At 35.6% G+C, this 14,294-nt stretch overlaps 1 protein-coding gene across 4 annotated transcripts in view; it reads left to right on the forward strand.

Moving 5' to 3' along the window:
* Positions 1-331: 331 nt before the first annotated feature.
* The window catches only part of LOC141389026 (uncharacterized), a 559,199-nt gene continuing 545,236 nt past the window's right edge, over positions 332-14,294 (forward strand). The window contains exons 1-2 of one of the 4 annotated variants that reach the window (XM_073960025.1): positions 372-405; positions 655-957. The gene's annotated coding sequence lies outside the window, so the exon portion shown is untranslated. Of the gene's footprint in view, positions 958-14,294 lie in introns of all 4 variants that reach the window. The other 3 variants (XM_073960023.1, XM_073960024.1, XM_073960026.1) reach the window with 3 other exon arrangements.

Genomic DNA, 14,294 nt, shown 5'->3' on the forward strand with positions numbered 1-14,294 from the left:
AAATGTCGCTCAGAGTACAAACACGAGAGTACAAGTGGAGCATATGTTATGTTTTGTTATGCCTCGTTGTTGTCTTCCCAACGAATGGGTACAGACTTTTTGTGGATTTGTGATAGGTTATTGTTGTCGTAGTCGTCGTCATCATTGTCGTGACATAACTCTCTTTTTGGCTCTTTCATCTCCCATGCTCACGACTTAATAAATCGAATTTAGGTTTTTTTTCTGTTCTTAATTTCGATTTTCGAATAGGATGCTCGCAAATGTTTCGTGTTAGCCAACCGACAAGTAAATTGTTGTTGTGACTCGTTAACGTTTTCGGTGTTGTTACTACGATTTGGGCGAGATGTGGCCCAAAGTAGTTGTGTAGTTTCGTCAGTAGATGTCTTGCGAACGTTGTATTTAACGGTACGTGTTGTGTTCAGTGTTCTGTGCAATAAGGCGTCGCTCTGTGTTTGCGGATTAAATTCTCGGTCACAATTGTTACCTACATTGTGGGAAAATAATAAGAATCATAAAAATACCCACAAATAATCGATGAATGTAATGTGGCTACGCAGTATTGCGGTTAACGTGGCGGTTTAATTTGTTACTTCGTTTCTGTGTCGTTAAGCATTTAAAACCAAAAAGCATTTACTATTTCAAATTATTCCTTAGAAAATATACCAATATCATTATAGTTCTCGAGATTGTGTGGAATAAAACACCAAACAAATTGTGGAGTTTAAAAATATTATCTTAAAACAGCAATATTTGAATATTTTGTATAAAAAATAGAAAGAAAACAAAATATAAGAAAATCCTTCAATTTTGTTGTGTTCTTGATAAGAAAAGTGTTGTTGTGTGTTTCTCTAACTAAAATTTGTGTCAATATTACTATTGCTAATATCCTGGAAGCATCTGGATCTGGCCCACATATGTTTCGTCATCATCACCATCATCAAGAAACGTTCTAATCAAGTAAATATCAACTTATGTAGCTTAAGTTTGTTTTATTACGAAACGTCTTGATGCCTTTTAGATTGTTGGCGGAATTTTACCTCTTGTCACCCCTCGTCTTACATACATACACACATTCGTATATAACTAAACTCTTTTGACTGTCCGTCCCTTCGTCCGTCTTGTTGAAGAGAGAAATTCGTTTGTTATTTTTACTTAAAGACTTTTTTGGGTGCTGATTATGCGATTTTTTTCTTCTTCATCTTTTTCATTGCTTTTGGCTCTTCCTGTTCCTCGTGAGTCAAGGAGAGTGTGTGTGTCGGTCGGTGTCTGTATCGGTATGCTGTATTTCGTTGTTTCATTTTCTTCAAGTGAAATAATGTTACTTTTGTGTGGGATAAATGGGCTATGGACTAGCTTTCATTTTTCGTGTCTGTTTTTTTTTGCATTGGCCAAAAGAAGAAGGTACTTATCCACATGATCATCATCAACTGTCTACTTGACATGTGGCCTTTATTTATGCCACTCATTTAGCCCCCCTATCGTCGTCATTCCTTCCCTTTATCTCATACATGATGGATTTTCTTCAAGGCCTTTTCCCGCAAAACATAATGACGTTTATTTGAAAATATTTTTCTCGGTTTTTTTTCTTGCAACTTGCTTGGTACGTGTCCTTGTCGTCCTGGACAACTTGTTCAAGTTTTCTTCAATATTTGTATATGAAATATGTTCATAAGTTTGTTATTGTTTGTCTTTGATATGCTATGTATGTATGTGTGTATGCGTATAGCTAGTGTACTAATGGCCTGTTTAGGCTTTGTAGCTTGAAAGAAATCAACAATTTTACTTTAGATTCAAAAAGTAGTATGTGGATCTAATAATGTACCTCATCATAAGAAACAATTCCCCCTTGAGCATAAAAATTAAAAATTGAGTCTAAAGAAAACATTGATATCATGTTTACGCCTTAAATTTGGTTAAAAATAAATAAAAAATATTCATATATTTCAAAAGCGGTTTTCCATAACGATTACTTTAAAATTCCCAAGTTTTGAATAATTGTGTTTGAAGAAAACTAGTAAAAAAGGCTAAATTCGAAATTTGTTTTAAAATGCTCGGTATATAGGCTAAAAAGGCTATATACACTATGAAAATGGTTTCAGATCCCAAATTTGGACTAAATCCGTTTCTGTCAGTTAGGAATCGATTTAGCTCTGTCCGTCCCTTTGCCTGGCTGGGTAGAGCACCCTACAATTCTCGAACAGATCAACCGATTTGGTTTCGTTTATAATTCTAAAAATTCCAGTTGTAATTTTATTATTATACCCTCAGCATTTATGCTAACGAAGGTATATACTCTTTCAGACGGGCAAAATGTGCCTCATCGAAATTATTGTTTTAGAACCAAAGTATGTTTGGACTAAATCCGTTTCAGACAATTTGGAGCCGATTTAGCAATGTCCGCCCGTGCGTCTGGCTGGCTGGAGCGCACGAGAACTCTCGAACGGATTAACCTATTTGGTCCAAATGTAGGCTTTCGTAATTTTTTGTCCAATCTTAGTTTAAGTTCGAAGATGGGCCACATCTGTCCACACCGTCGAGTACCGCCCCCACAAAAGTTCAAAATTTTCCGCAAAAATTATGCGCACGATCACTATTTAAGGGACCAACCGATTTCGTCCATACTTTGCACATTGTAATATATCTACCAGACATAGATAAAGTTCGAATATTGACTATATGGGTCCACTCCTTCGGGTAACTCCCACCAAAAATTTCGGAAACTTGCAGTTTAAGAACTCCTCTCGAATCATTTTGATTTATGTTGTAACAGCTTGTATTCGCTGCTCCCATTACGACTGGACAAGTTTTTATACCCTCAGCCTTTAGGCTAAAGAGGGTATATACACTTTGATACGATGAAAATGTGCCTTATCGAAATAATAGTTTTAGACCCTAAGTATGTTTGGACGTAATGTGTTTCAGATCTAGCCATGTCCGATCTAGCCATGTCCGTCCGTCTGTCTGGGGGGAGCGCACGATAACTCTCGAACGGATGATCCGATTCGGTTCGAATTTTGGCTTTCGTAATATTTTGCCCAAACTTAGTTTAAGTTCGAAGATGGGCTATATCGGTCCACTCCTTCCCCCACAAAAGTTCGAAAATGTTCGGAAAATTTGTGCGCACGATAACTCTTGAAGAGGGTAACCGATTTGGTTCATAATTTGCCCATCGTGAAATATGTACCAGACTTAGATGAGGTTCCAACATGGACTCAATAGGTTTTCTCCTTCGGGTACCTCCCACACAAAATTTCGGATAAGTTCAGTTTTGGACCTGCTCTCGAATCGCTTTGATATTTGTTTTAGCAACTTGTATTCACTGCCCTCAATACGACGGTAAAAGTTTCATCAGGGGTAAGTCCAAACTTCCTGAGAAAATAGCCTGAAAGTTTCACAAAACCCCTATGACACCGTGTGAAGGGGTTGGAGCGCAAGATAACTCTCGAATGGATCTGCCGATTCGGTCCAAAATTTGGCCTTACATAGTTTAGGTTCGAAGATAAGCCATATCGATCCACTCCTTCAGGTACCTCCCCCACAAAAGTTCAAAAATGGTCGGAAAATTGTTCGTACGGTAACTCTTGAAGGGAGTGGCCGAATTGGTCCATACTTTACACATCCTAATATATCTACCAGATATAGATCAGGTTCAAATATGGTCTATATTTGTCCACTCCATCCGGTACCTCCCACAAAAAATTTCGGATAAGTTTACTTTAAGACCTGCAATCGAATCACATTGATTTTTGTTGAAGCAAAAAAAATGGTAAAAGTCCATACTTCTTGAGCAAACAGCCCGAAGGGTGTAAAAATCCCCTATGGCACCATATGTAGTTGCTGGAGATCCACTTTCATAATGGTCAATGTAGATCCCTTTCTTTTAAGTATCTCCTTGGGAAAACGTTTTTGGGAAAGCATTGTTTCAATATACACAGGCTGAGGGTATATCTCTGTCAGCAAAGCTGACTGATACTTTTTTACTTGTTTTAAACTGTAAAAACCCTATGACCACCATGTGTTGTGGCTGTGGTCCACACAGAATAACATATGAATTTCAAAGATAGTGCATATAGGTCTACCCCTTCCGGTACCTCCCCCACATAAGTTCGAATATATTCTCTAAAATGGTAAGCGAAATATCTCATAAACGAAGCAACCGTTTTGGTCCAAACTTTGATCTCGAAATATTTTGTCCAACTTAGTTTATGTTAAAAAGTGGACCCTATCGGTCCATACCTTAGGGTACCACCCACACAAATGATCAATATTTTTGTTGAATTGAGAATCCTTTGGAAATTTGGAAAGGTACTTCTAGTAAGTCCAAGTCCTATCGAGAGGAATGACTCCCAAATTAAGACACACTTCCAAAATGGACTATGTCGGTCTATTCCTGTAGGTACCTACCCCACAAACTTTTGAGATTTTATTCTACTCCATATCTTTTTTACGACAAGTTTGAATACCCCCTAAATACTTACTGGAAAATGGTGTTTCAATTCATACAGGCTGATGGTATACCTCTGTGGGTAAAGCCGACCGATACTTTGAACGTGTTTGTAATTCGAGATAATTCGGGATAATGCTAGATCGTCATGTTATATACCGCGATATAGAGACATCCTTGGGCATTTCTTCCACTAACTAACATTTGCATGAACACCTGTAGTGGAATTCTGTAATTAATTTTTCGAGTTACCGACAAAAATCCGTAAAATTAAAACGCAAAATTATGAATGAAAAGTAGCAATAAAAGTTGAAAACATTATTGTTTCGGTAGGAATTAGCGACAACTTTATTATAAATTGTAATCAAACTCCAGGCCGCAATTATTGACCGATCGTCACGAAATTTTGCATGGAGGTCGGCTTAAGACCAGAATGGATCCCTATTTTTGTTGGAGATGATCGTGAAATATTTAGCAGGTGAAATGGACCAAAAACATAATATAAACTGTAGGTCCTATCAACGCGATTTTATGTATGTTAAGAGTATATGACAAAGAAGTAGCTTGCAATTTGAGATACCGATCAGATAATAAAATTTTAATATACAGCTTATATCTTTATTCCTGGAAGAGACATTCCGGGCAAGTAAGCTATACTTGGAAGATAAACGCTTGACCTTTCTATTGATGTCAATTGTGTTGTGTACATGATAAGATAACAGTGTTACAGCCTAATATACCCTGTTATTTGTTTGTAGTGTAATCATAAACACGCTAGAGGTCGCAATTATAGCTCAATAATCACGAAATTTTTTACGAGGTTAGGAAGATGTTTAAAATTTTGGATGATGATCTGATATTATTCAGCGGTTGAAATAGACCATTACTTTTGTATGGAAAATACAAAAAAATATTTTTGGTCTATATTTTATTTCCTGGAGGGCATATCAGCAAAAATGTCTAAAATCGTCTTTTCCATTTCAAAAAAATCAAAAAAAAATTTTGATACTACATCTATGATTTTTGGTACATAGATTAAGAAAAAAATCGTCATTCCAAATCTGTTTTCGTTACCAACTTTGATCGTTGCGCGCAAAAGATATGACCGTTTTAATTATGCTAATTAGAAAAAATTCTAAAAAAATCGCGGCTTAATATAGTAAGCTGTTATATCCAATTATCGTTAACTGAATTCGCACCCTTTGAGAGTATGCAAAAAAAATTCAAAAAGTTTCATTGGATTCGCGAAAAATTAAATTTTTTAAATAATTTCACGTATTTACAAACATATTTTTGAAACACTAGCGCTTATACTTACAAAAAATATATATAAAAAAATTATAGCAGCATCCAGACATTGTGAGGAATAAAATGAAACCTAAGTCGTGAATTTTGGAGCTATAGTATTCATGTTATTTGCAAAGATACAAAGAAAATATGACGAAAAAAATAAAAATTATGTTATTCTAATTTTATTTTTTTATGGTTTTATAGGAAAGGTTGAAGAAAAAATGATTGAGTTCTTCGTCATTTTCGATCAAATTTCACGCAATAATGAAGATATTCCGTTGCAACAACTTTTTCACTTATAGTTTTCCTATTGGCGAATATTTTTAGAACATTATTTTAAATCACAAGGAATTCCAATTGTGGCATAACATTAAAATAATGTTATATTGAATATTACAACATTTGAAACGCATAGAAACCGCGTAATAGTGGAAATCACAAGATGCGCATCCGATTCTCCAAAACAGCGAATCAATCCCTCTTATTTGATATACACTTTGTGAAATTCCATTTGGCGACCACGATGTAGCATCAGTTGCATGTTAGGGTGCAAAAAACAGTAAAATGCCCATAATTTCCACGAAGTACATTTGCATTTTATGCGCATCCGATTTCAGTGATCACCATTAAAAAATACATCATCCTATGTCATTTCAATGCGATCCATCAAGAACCGTGGATGTAGCATCGCACTCAGTTTTTAGAAAAAATCTATTATATCTCCGGATTCGCGAACGTTTTTCAATATCTGTTTTCGCACATTTTAAATATGCGTTTCGCTCTATTTATCTAAGTAGGAATGACACATCTAAAACCCGTCTAAATACGCGATATTTTCAAAAATATTTTTTGCAGATTTTCGAAATTTGAGGGGTATCATATCCGCCGATCTAGTGGATGGATTTAGACGCGAAAAGGCTTGTTAGATTCAGAACGTAAAAAACTAAATTCACGCGGGTTTCCACTGAAATCGAATGGCATTTGTAAATTTTGAATCCAAAAAACTGGTTTTTTAGAAAAATTTACGCACAAAAATTTCGACTTTAAGCTGAGATTGTTGTGAACCTTTGAAGGCTACACGCCCGAGTTATACATCAAAAAATGCGTAATCGCGAGTACTACAATGTCATAATCAGTTTTTAAACGAGTACAGTTGCGCGTCCCGATTAGAGCAAAAATTCAAAAAACCTAATTTTTTAGTCTTCAAAATGTCAGCATCCATTTGAGATTGATGCGGTGGTTATATTAAAAAATCATACATTAGAAACTTCATCTCTGAAGTGTATTCTTTAACTTCTTCTTTGAACATTATACTCTACATTGCATTGTAAAGCCACTAATTGAAAATTGACTTAAAAAAACTCGTTTCCTTCAACGATTTTTTCCTATTTTTTTTACATTAATATGACCACAGCTTCCGCTCAATTTATAATTTAAAAAAAATCCATCGGTGAACCGTGCTAAAACAGTTTATTTTACCTAAATGCGTTCAAAAGTTATGATATATTAAAACAATTCGCGAGATACAATACCCCATACCTCAGTTTCAACAGAAGTAAATTTTCTACAAAAAGGCCGATATACCGGCAAAGTAGACTACATATGAAAATATAACTACTGATCTTCCCCCTGATGAAAATTACAATAAAGTGTCTGGTAGATAACGGGCCTACTGTTTAATATATAATGGGTTTGTGTAGAGACAGTTTACCATTCCCAGTTGTTGCATTATTGCAAATTACATGGTGCCCTAATGTTTTAATTGCCCAATTGGACTTTTATACATACATTGCAGCATGGGTCGCTTTGCCGCCTTTTTTTTCAAAATTGCAAAATATACTTCAGTTTCACCGGTTGCAAAATATACTTCAGTAAGGTTTGCGACATTTTCTGAGTATTTCAGTCATGTAAAACTACTCTACAAGTGGTGTCATAGGACACGCCGTTCGGACTCGGAGATAAGCTGTGGGTTCTGTATCATTGAGCGTTGTCCCTTTTGGGATGGTTGTGAAACACTTATTATGTTATTATTTAAGCCTGGTGTGATACGGTACCAGAATCCACAATTTTACTTTTTACAATAAGTTTATTTGTTCCATAAAGAAATTTTGATATGTGGGAAGCTAATTCCCAACGTTAAAGGTGTAGGGTAATACATTGTCGGCCCCGTCCGAATATAGCCTTGGCTTACTTGTTTTTCTATAACGCTGTGGTGAATTTTTTCGTGTTGCACAGTATAATGTGACAAAAAAAAAAAAAACCTTCGAAATACATAAAATCGGCCGTACCGCTATATTGTGTTGTATTTAATCTTAAACCTATATCCACAATTCTTTGCAGGAATGTTTTATACCCCTTTCGATTACTATATAACAAATGTAAGGCATTTCGGTTCGACAATGAGGTTAAATACGGAAAAATCAGTTATTACTATTATATGGTTATTACTACTATATATATCAAAACGTGGGCCGATATAAACAATTTTTAATACCAAACAAATTAGGAGTAATGTAAACTTCCGTACCAACAGACAGATGGAAAAACAGTCATATTTATATTTATAGGATTTCCGACGAATATTTCGATGTGTTACAAACGGAACAACCTTAGTATATTATGGTGAAAAGGGTCTATTGTGTACCACTTCAAAACGAATACAAGTAAAACCAACGTTAAGTTCGGCTAGGCCGAACAGAGAATCGGAAATGATTAAATAGACATAGAAATTATTATATCCACCATCCTGTAGAGGTAATGTACATAACTTAGTGACGATTTGTTAAAAAAAATTTCCTTTTGGTCACATCAATTATAACTCTATTATGTAATACATATTTGTTGTATTTAAATTATAGTCTTTTACTGATTTAAAGAATTTTTTATTTAACAAATTTTTGGTAAATGTAGAACAAATTGTTGCCCGGAGTCGAGCTTTTTTCAAGACTTGGGCTCCGACTCCAGCAAAATTTGCTAGACTACGACTCCGAAACCCTGGTAGTACTCACTATTACCTTCTACCACATATAAGTTTCGCGGATACGTCGCGATACCGAGCGCTATATTAAAAAAAAAAAATCATATAAACTACAATGCAGACATCACATGTCTACACCTAAAATTTCTTATCATATCTAACATTTTTAATTCTTTATCATAACCTTATTTAGCATATCCTCCCACGCATTTTCCATTTTAAAAAGCCTTATATAAATTAGTGGCGTTTAATTGTCGAGCGATACAATTTTGTTCCTCCTGTGATTGAATTTTATAAAATTTTACAATATAAGGTGTACTATCTATGACAGAGCGGTATACCATCATGAAGCGTAGACAGATTGAAAAGTTTTTCTCTTTAATTGGTCTAAAGTGTTAAGAATTTAATCCCGTTACATTTTAATTAATTTACTATTTTATTCAAATATATGGCTTGAAAATAGACTTTTTGTCTCAGAAACCTGCCGTTGGACCCATTGTGCATTCCATAAATTTTAAGCAATTTTATTGATTGTAACAAGTAAGAAAGTATCAGTCAGCTGTACTGACGGAGATATACCCTCAGCCACTGAAAAAAAAAACAATCACAATAATCATGCCTTATATAAAATATATTGATTTTGTATCAAGAGTTTCCTTAAAAATCTGTAGGCAGCCTAGTGCGGCTATACCAAATTATTGACATATTAACCAAACTTCTTCACAAAGGACTCAAAATATTAAACAACGTTAAACTCAGTTTAAAAGAAATTTTTGAAAAATGTTAAAGTTATCTTGTTCCACAGCCTTTTTAGTATGTGCAGGCAGGGTTTTGGAGCTTTTGGGCTATTTTCTCAGGAAGTACTGACTTACTCCGAAAAAAAATTGTACCGTTGAACTTACCTACTGAAAAAAGCATAAAACAATGCGAGAGGAGCTTCTAAAGTTTACTTTTTCCAATTTTGTGCGGGAAATACCCGCAGAAGTGGACCGATATAGCCCATATTCCAATCTGATACATGACTGGAAGAAATAATACTAAGTGTAAAGTCTCCACCAATCAGAAACTGCCTGCAAGAATTATTTTGCGGCTTTGCCATTTTGGTTGATGCCGTCAGCTTTTCATGGAGCTTTTAGGCCAATATCTCAAAGTATGGACTTGCTCAAGAAAAAATTGTACCGTCGTAAAGGAAGCCGCAAGGACAACCTATAGAAAAAAATTCGGAGCGATCCGAGAGGTGCTCTTAAACTTCACTTTATCCGAATTTTGTGTGGGAGGTACCCGAAGGAGTGGGCCGATGTCCGTCCATATTCCAACGTGATACATGACAGGATGAAAAATACGATGTGGAAAGTCTGCACTGCGAGAATTATCTTGAGTTGAGTTGGTGCCCTCAGGGTTTCTTGGAGCTTTTAGGCCAATATCTCAGGAAGTATGGACTTGCGCAATAAAAAGATTGTACCGTCGTAAATTGAGCCGCAGGGACAACTTACTGAAACATATTTCAAAACGATCCGAGTGGGGCTCTTAAACTTCACTTTAACCCAATTTTGTGTGGGATGTACCCGAAGGAGTGGGCCAATATATTCCATATTCGAACCCGACCTATATCTAGAAGGAATAGTACGATGTGGAAAGTTTGGACAAAATCGATTGTTCCCTTCGACAGTTATCGTTCACACCATTTTACAGACACATTTTTAACTTTTGTGGGAAAGATACCCGAAGGAGTGGACCGATATGGCCCATCTTCGAAATTAAACTAAGCTTGTGCGCACCAGCCAGCCAGACAGACGGATGGACATGGCTAAATCGACTCCAAATTGTCTGAAACGAATTTCGTCCAATTACACTTGGGGTCTAAAACCGTTATTTCGATGAGGCACATTTTTGGTCATATCAAAGTGTATATACCCTTTCTAACCTTAAGGCTGAGGGTATAAAAATCGGTAATTTTACTAAGTGTTACTGGAACCCTTTTTTACCAACTTTTCAGTTATACAACTGTCAAAATTCAAAACATTTGTAATAATTCGAAAAAAAATGTTCGAGTACACGGACAGGAATCAAAAAGGAATCCTAACATTCCATACATTTTTAGCATTTTTATTGATTGTAAAATAACTGAAAATTTCTACCAACTGGCAGTATGGTAAAAAAAAACACACTGCTGTTCACTGATTTGGATACCAATCTGAGGAAGATGGGGAACGGAGCGATTCTATCATGATTACCTGTGGCCTGCTTCAAAAGTAAGTAGTGGAAGTACTACTACGTCATCATTAGATAGCGGAATCCTATGCAAATGCATATATTGTTAGTATGGTCGTAGAGAAAATCTGATTAGAGAGAAATTCGTTTTATCACAAAATAAAACGAATTAGGCCCAGACATTTTTGCATATTTTGGCATATTTGCATAAGATGAGCATATGCAAAACCATATGTAAAAATATATACAAGGATTTGTGGTCTAAATATCCCACCGAAATGGATGTAATTTGATATTAAGTCTTCGTTAGGGGTATGAAACTTTACACCTGAATTTTGTCCGCATAGGTCCACGTCTTCATATAGCCCCCATAGAACGGTACCTTCCGATTTCCGATATTTTGAAGGCTGTGGCCTAAACAACACACTTAAATGGCTGACATTTTGTATAAAGTCTCCGTTGGGAGTATAAAACTTTCCACCTGAAATTTGTCGGCATAGTTCCCCGTCTTCATATAGCCCTCATAGAACGGTACCTTGCCGATTTTCGGTATTTTGAAAGTTGTAGCCTCAATATCCAACGGAAATGACTGAAATTTGGTATTTAGTCCTCATTGGGGGTATAAAACTTTCCACATGAAATTTGTCGGTATAGGTCCACGTCTTCATATGGCCCCCATAGAATGGTACCTCCGGATTTATGGTATTTAGAAGGTTGTGGCCCCAATATCCCTCCGAAATGGCTGAAATGTGGCATTAAGTCTTCCTTGGGGGTATTAAACATTCCACCTGAAATTTTTCGGTATAGGTCCACTTCTTCATATAGCCCCCATACAACGATACCTCCCGATTTTCGGTATTTTGAAGGTTGAGGCTGTGGTTATACATTTCTCTATTTTATTGACTTGAGAATTTTAAACGAAAAATTGTACATACAAACATTTTTGTAACTATTATTGAAATATTTGTTGCATAAGAAAATATGTAAAATGCATATATTTTGCAGATGCAAAAAATTATGCATTTTGCATAATATTGCGTATGTCATATGTTTCGATTGCAATTTAATCAGAAGCCAAAAATATGCCTAGTCCCAAAATTTGACATGAATCTGACCAAAAAGACGGGTTGCATAAAATTCCGCTGTCTAGTCATCATGAATTAGATAAAATTTTGATGTAAATACTTAAAAATTTACTGTACGATACATTTGGTAGGCTTTTCAAAATTGTTGGCGCACCCCTTATAAACTTGGTTATTTTGTCTGTTGGTTTCCAAGGTTATTTTTTTAAGTTTTCTTATTATTTTATGAAATACTAGGGGACCCGGCGAACTTCGTCTCGCAGTTTGTTAGGTACAGAACTTTATGGCTTTGGTTCAAACCTATAACACTATTATTGCTATCACTTTGTTCAATGGCAAATATTTCTTTGTTTTGAACGATCTTTGAAGCAGATGCACATTAGACAATTGTACATTCGACAATTGTCAGTTTGACGAAGAGAGAAGGTACTGAGAGGCAAAGTGTTTCTATTATCCTCGACTCTCTCTTCTATAAACTGACAATAGCCGCGAAAAAAATTAGGTAACTCTAAATCGGGACTAAGACATATTTTTTAAGCAAATAACACGTTTTGCGATGTAAATAAAAATATTTGGTAGCGCAGTTGAAGCAAAATAATATCATAAGGCCCTACTCGTTTCATAATCGATGGTTTTCTGCAATTTTTGTTTGCACCACTAAACACGATATTTCACTAAAGCAATTGAATATGAATTTGAATTTAATGCTGAATATAGTACTTCTTTAAATTTTCGTTTTAATCAATTAACCCATTTTAACCTATTTACCCATTTTGATCCGATCGTTATCAGGTAACCACCTTCGTCTGTTTTTATACCCTCCACCATAGTATGGAGGGTATATTTAGTTTGTTTTTATGTTTGTAACACATCGAACTAATCATTTGCACATATATTCTTGATCAGGATAAAATTCTAAGACGATCTAGTCATGACCGTCTGTCTGTCTGTCCGTCTGTTGTGATCACTCTAACGTTCGCAATAATTGATCTAGAGCGCTATATTTTTGCACCCGAGCGTGTATTTTTCCATAGGCAGGGTAAGTTCGAAGATGGGTTATATCGGAACACTTTTTGGTATAGCCCCCATATAACGCTACCTCCCGATTTTCGGTATTTTGGGGATTTTAACTAAATTTTTTGACCGAACTACCTGTAATTTTACGTTTGGGGTTCCCAGTGGTCACAAAACATCTCCACCAAAAACCGTCAACATAGGTCCATGTTTTGGTACAGCCTCCATATAACGGTACCTCCCGATTATCTATATTTTGAGGATATTAGCTAAAATTTTTAACCGAACTACCTGTAATTTGACAGTTGAGGTTCCTAGTAATCACACAAACATCTCCACCAAAAACTGTCAACATAGGTCCATGTTTTGGTAGAGTCCCTATATAACGGTACCTCCCGATTTTCTGTATTTTGTGGATTTTAATTACATTTCTTGACCGAACTATCTGTAATTTCAGGTTTGGGGTTCCCAGTGGTTCCCAAAGTATATCCACTAAAAACAGTCAAGGTCCATGTTTTAGTATAGCCCCCATATAGCGGTACCTCCCGATTTTTGGTATTTTGAGTATATTAGCTAACATTTTTGATCGAACTACCTGTAATTTGGCCGTTGAGGTTTCTAGTAATCACAAAATATCTCCACCAAAAACTGTCAACATAGGTCCATGTTTAGGTATAGTCCCCTATATAACCCGATTTTCATTTTGATATAGCCCCATATAAGGTTCCTTATCGATTGAATACATTTGTTATGTTTTTTACCTTATTTAGGTATCAGAGGTCACAAAATATTTTCGTCTAAAATTGTGGACAGGAAAGAACATAATTATTCCGTTTTAGTTCAGAATATTTTATGGTGGAGGGTATTAAAAGTTCGGCCCGGCCGAACTTAACGCTTTTTTACTTTTTTTTCTGACTTCTCTATTTAATGTGATCTCCCGAATTCTACTTGCACTGCACGGTATTAGGTGCAATGGCTCTGGTAACATGGACAGATCTATTCTGTTAGTTGCCGTTCTTTGTGTGTTTCGGATGCTTGAAGTCTTGTCACACTACCACCTGACGGTTGTCGATTACTTGGTCACCCTATATTTAATTTCGACGTAAATAACATAGTCAAATTAATATCACAAACTAATTAACGATTAATAAGTATTTACCTACTTATGTCGCCGATAAAGAATATTTGTCAGATAATTCGACCAAAAAACTCCAGTACCTCCGATTTCTTGTTTTTTCCAATTTTGAATATCATCCTTTTTCGAATGACATACATA

This window comes from Musca autumnalis, unplaced genomic scaffold, assembly GCF_047663935.1.
Source record: "Musca autumnalis isolate F117 unplaced genomic scaffold, ASM4766393v1 scaffold_1, whole genome shotgun sequence".
Classification (NCBI taxonomy): Eukaryota; Metazoa; Arthropoda; class Insecta; order Diptera; family Muscidae; genus Musca; species Musca autumnalis.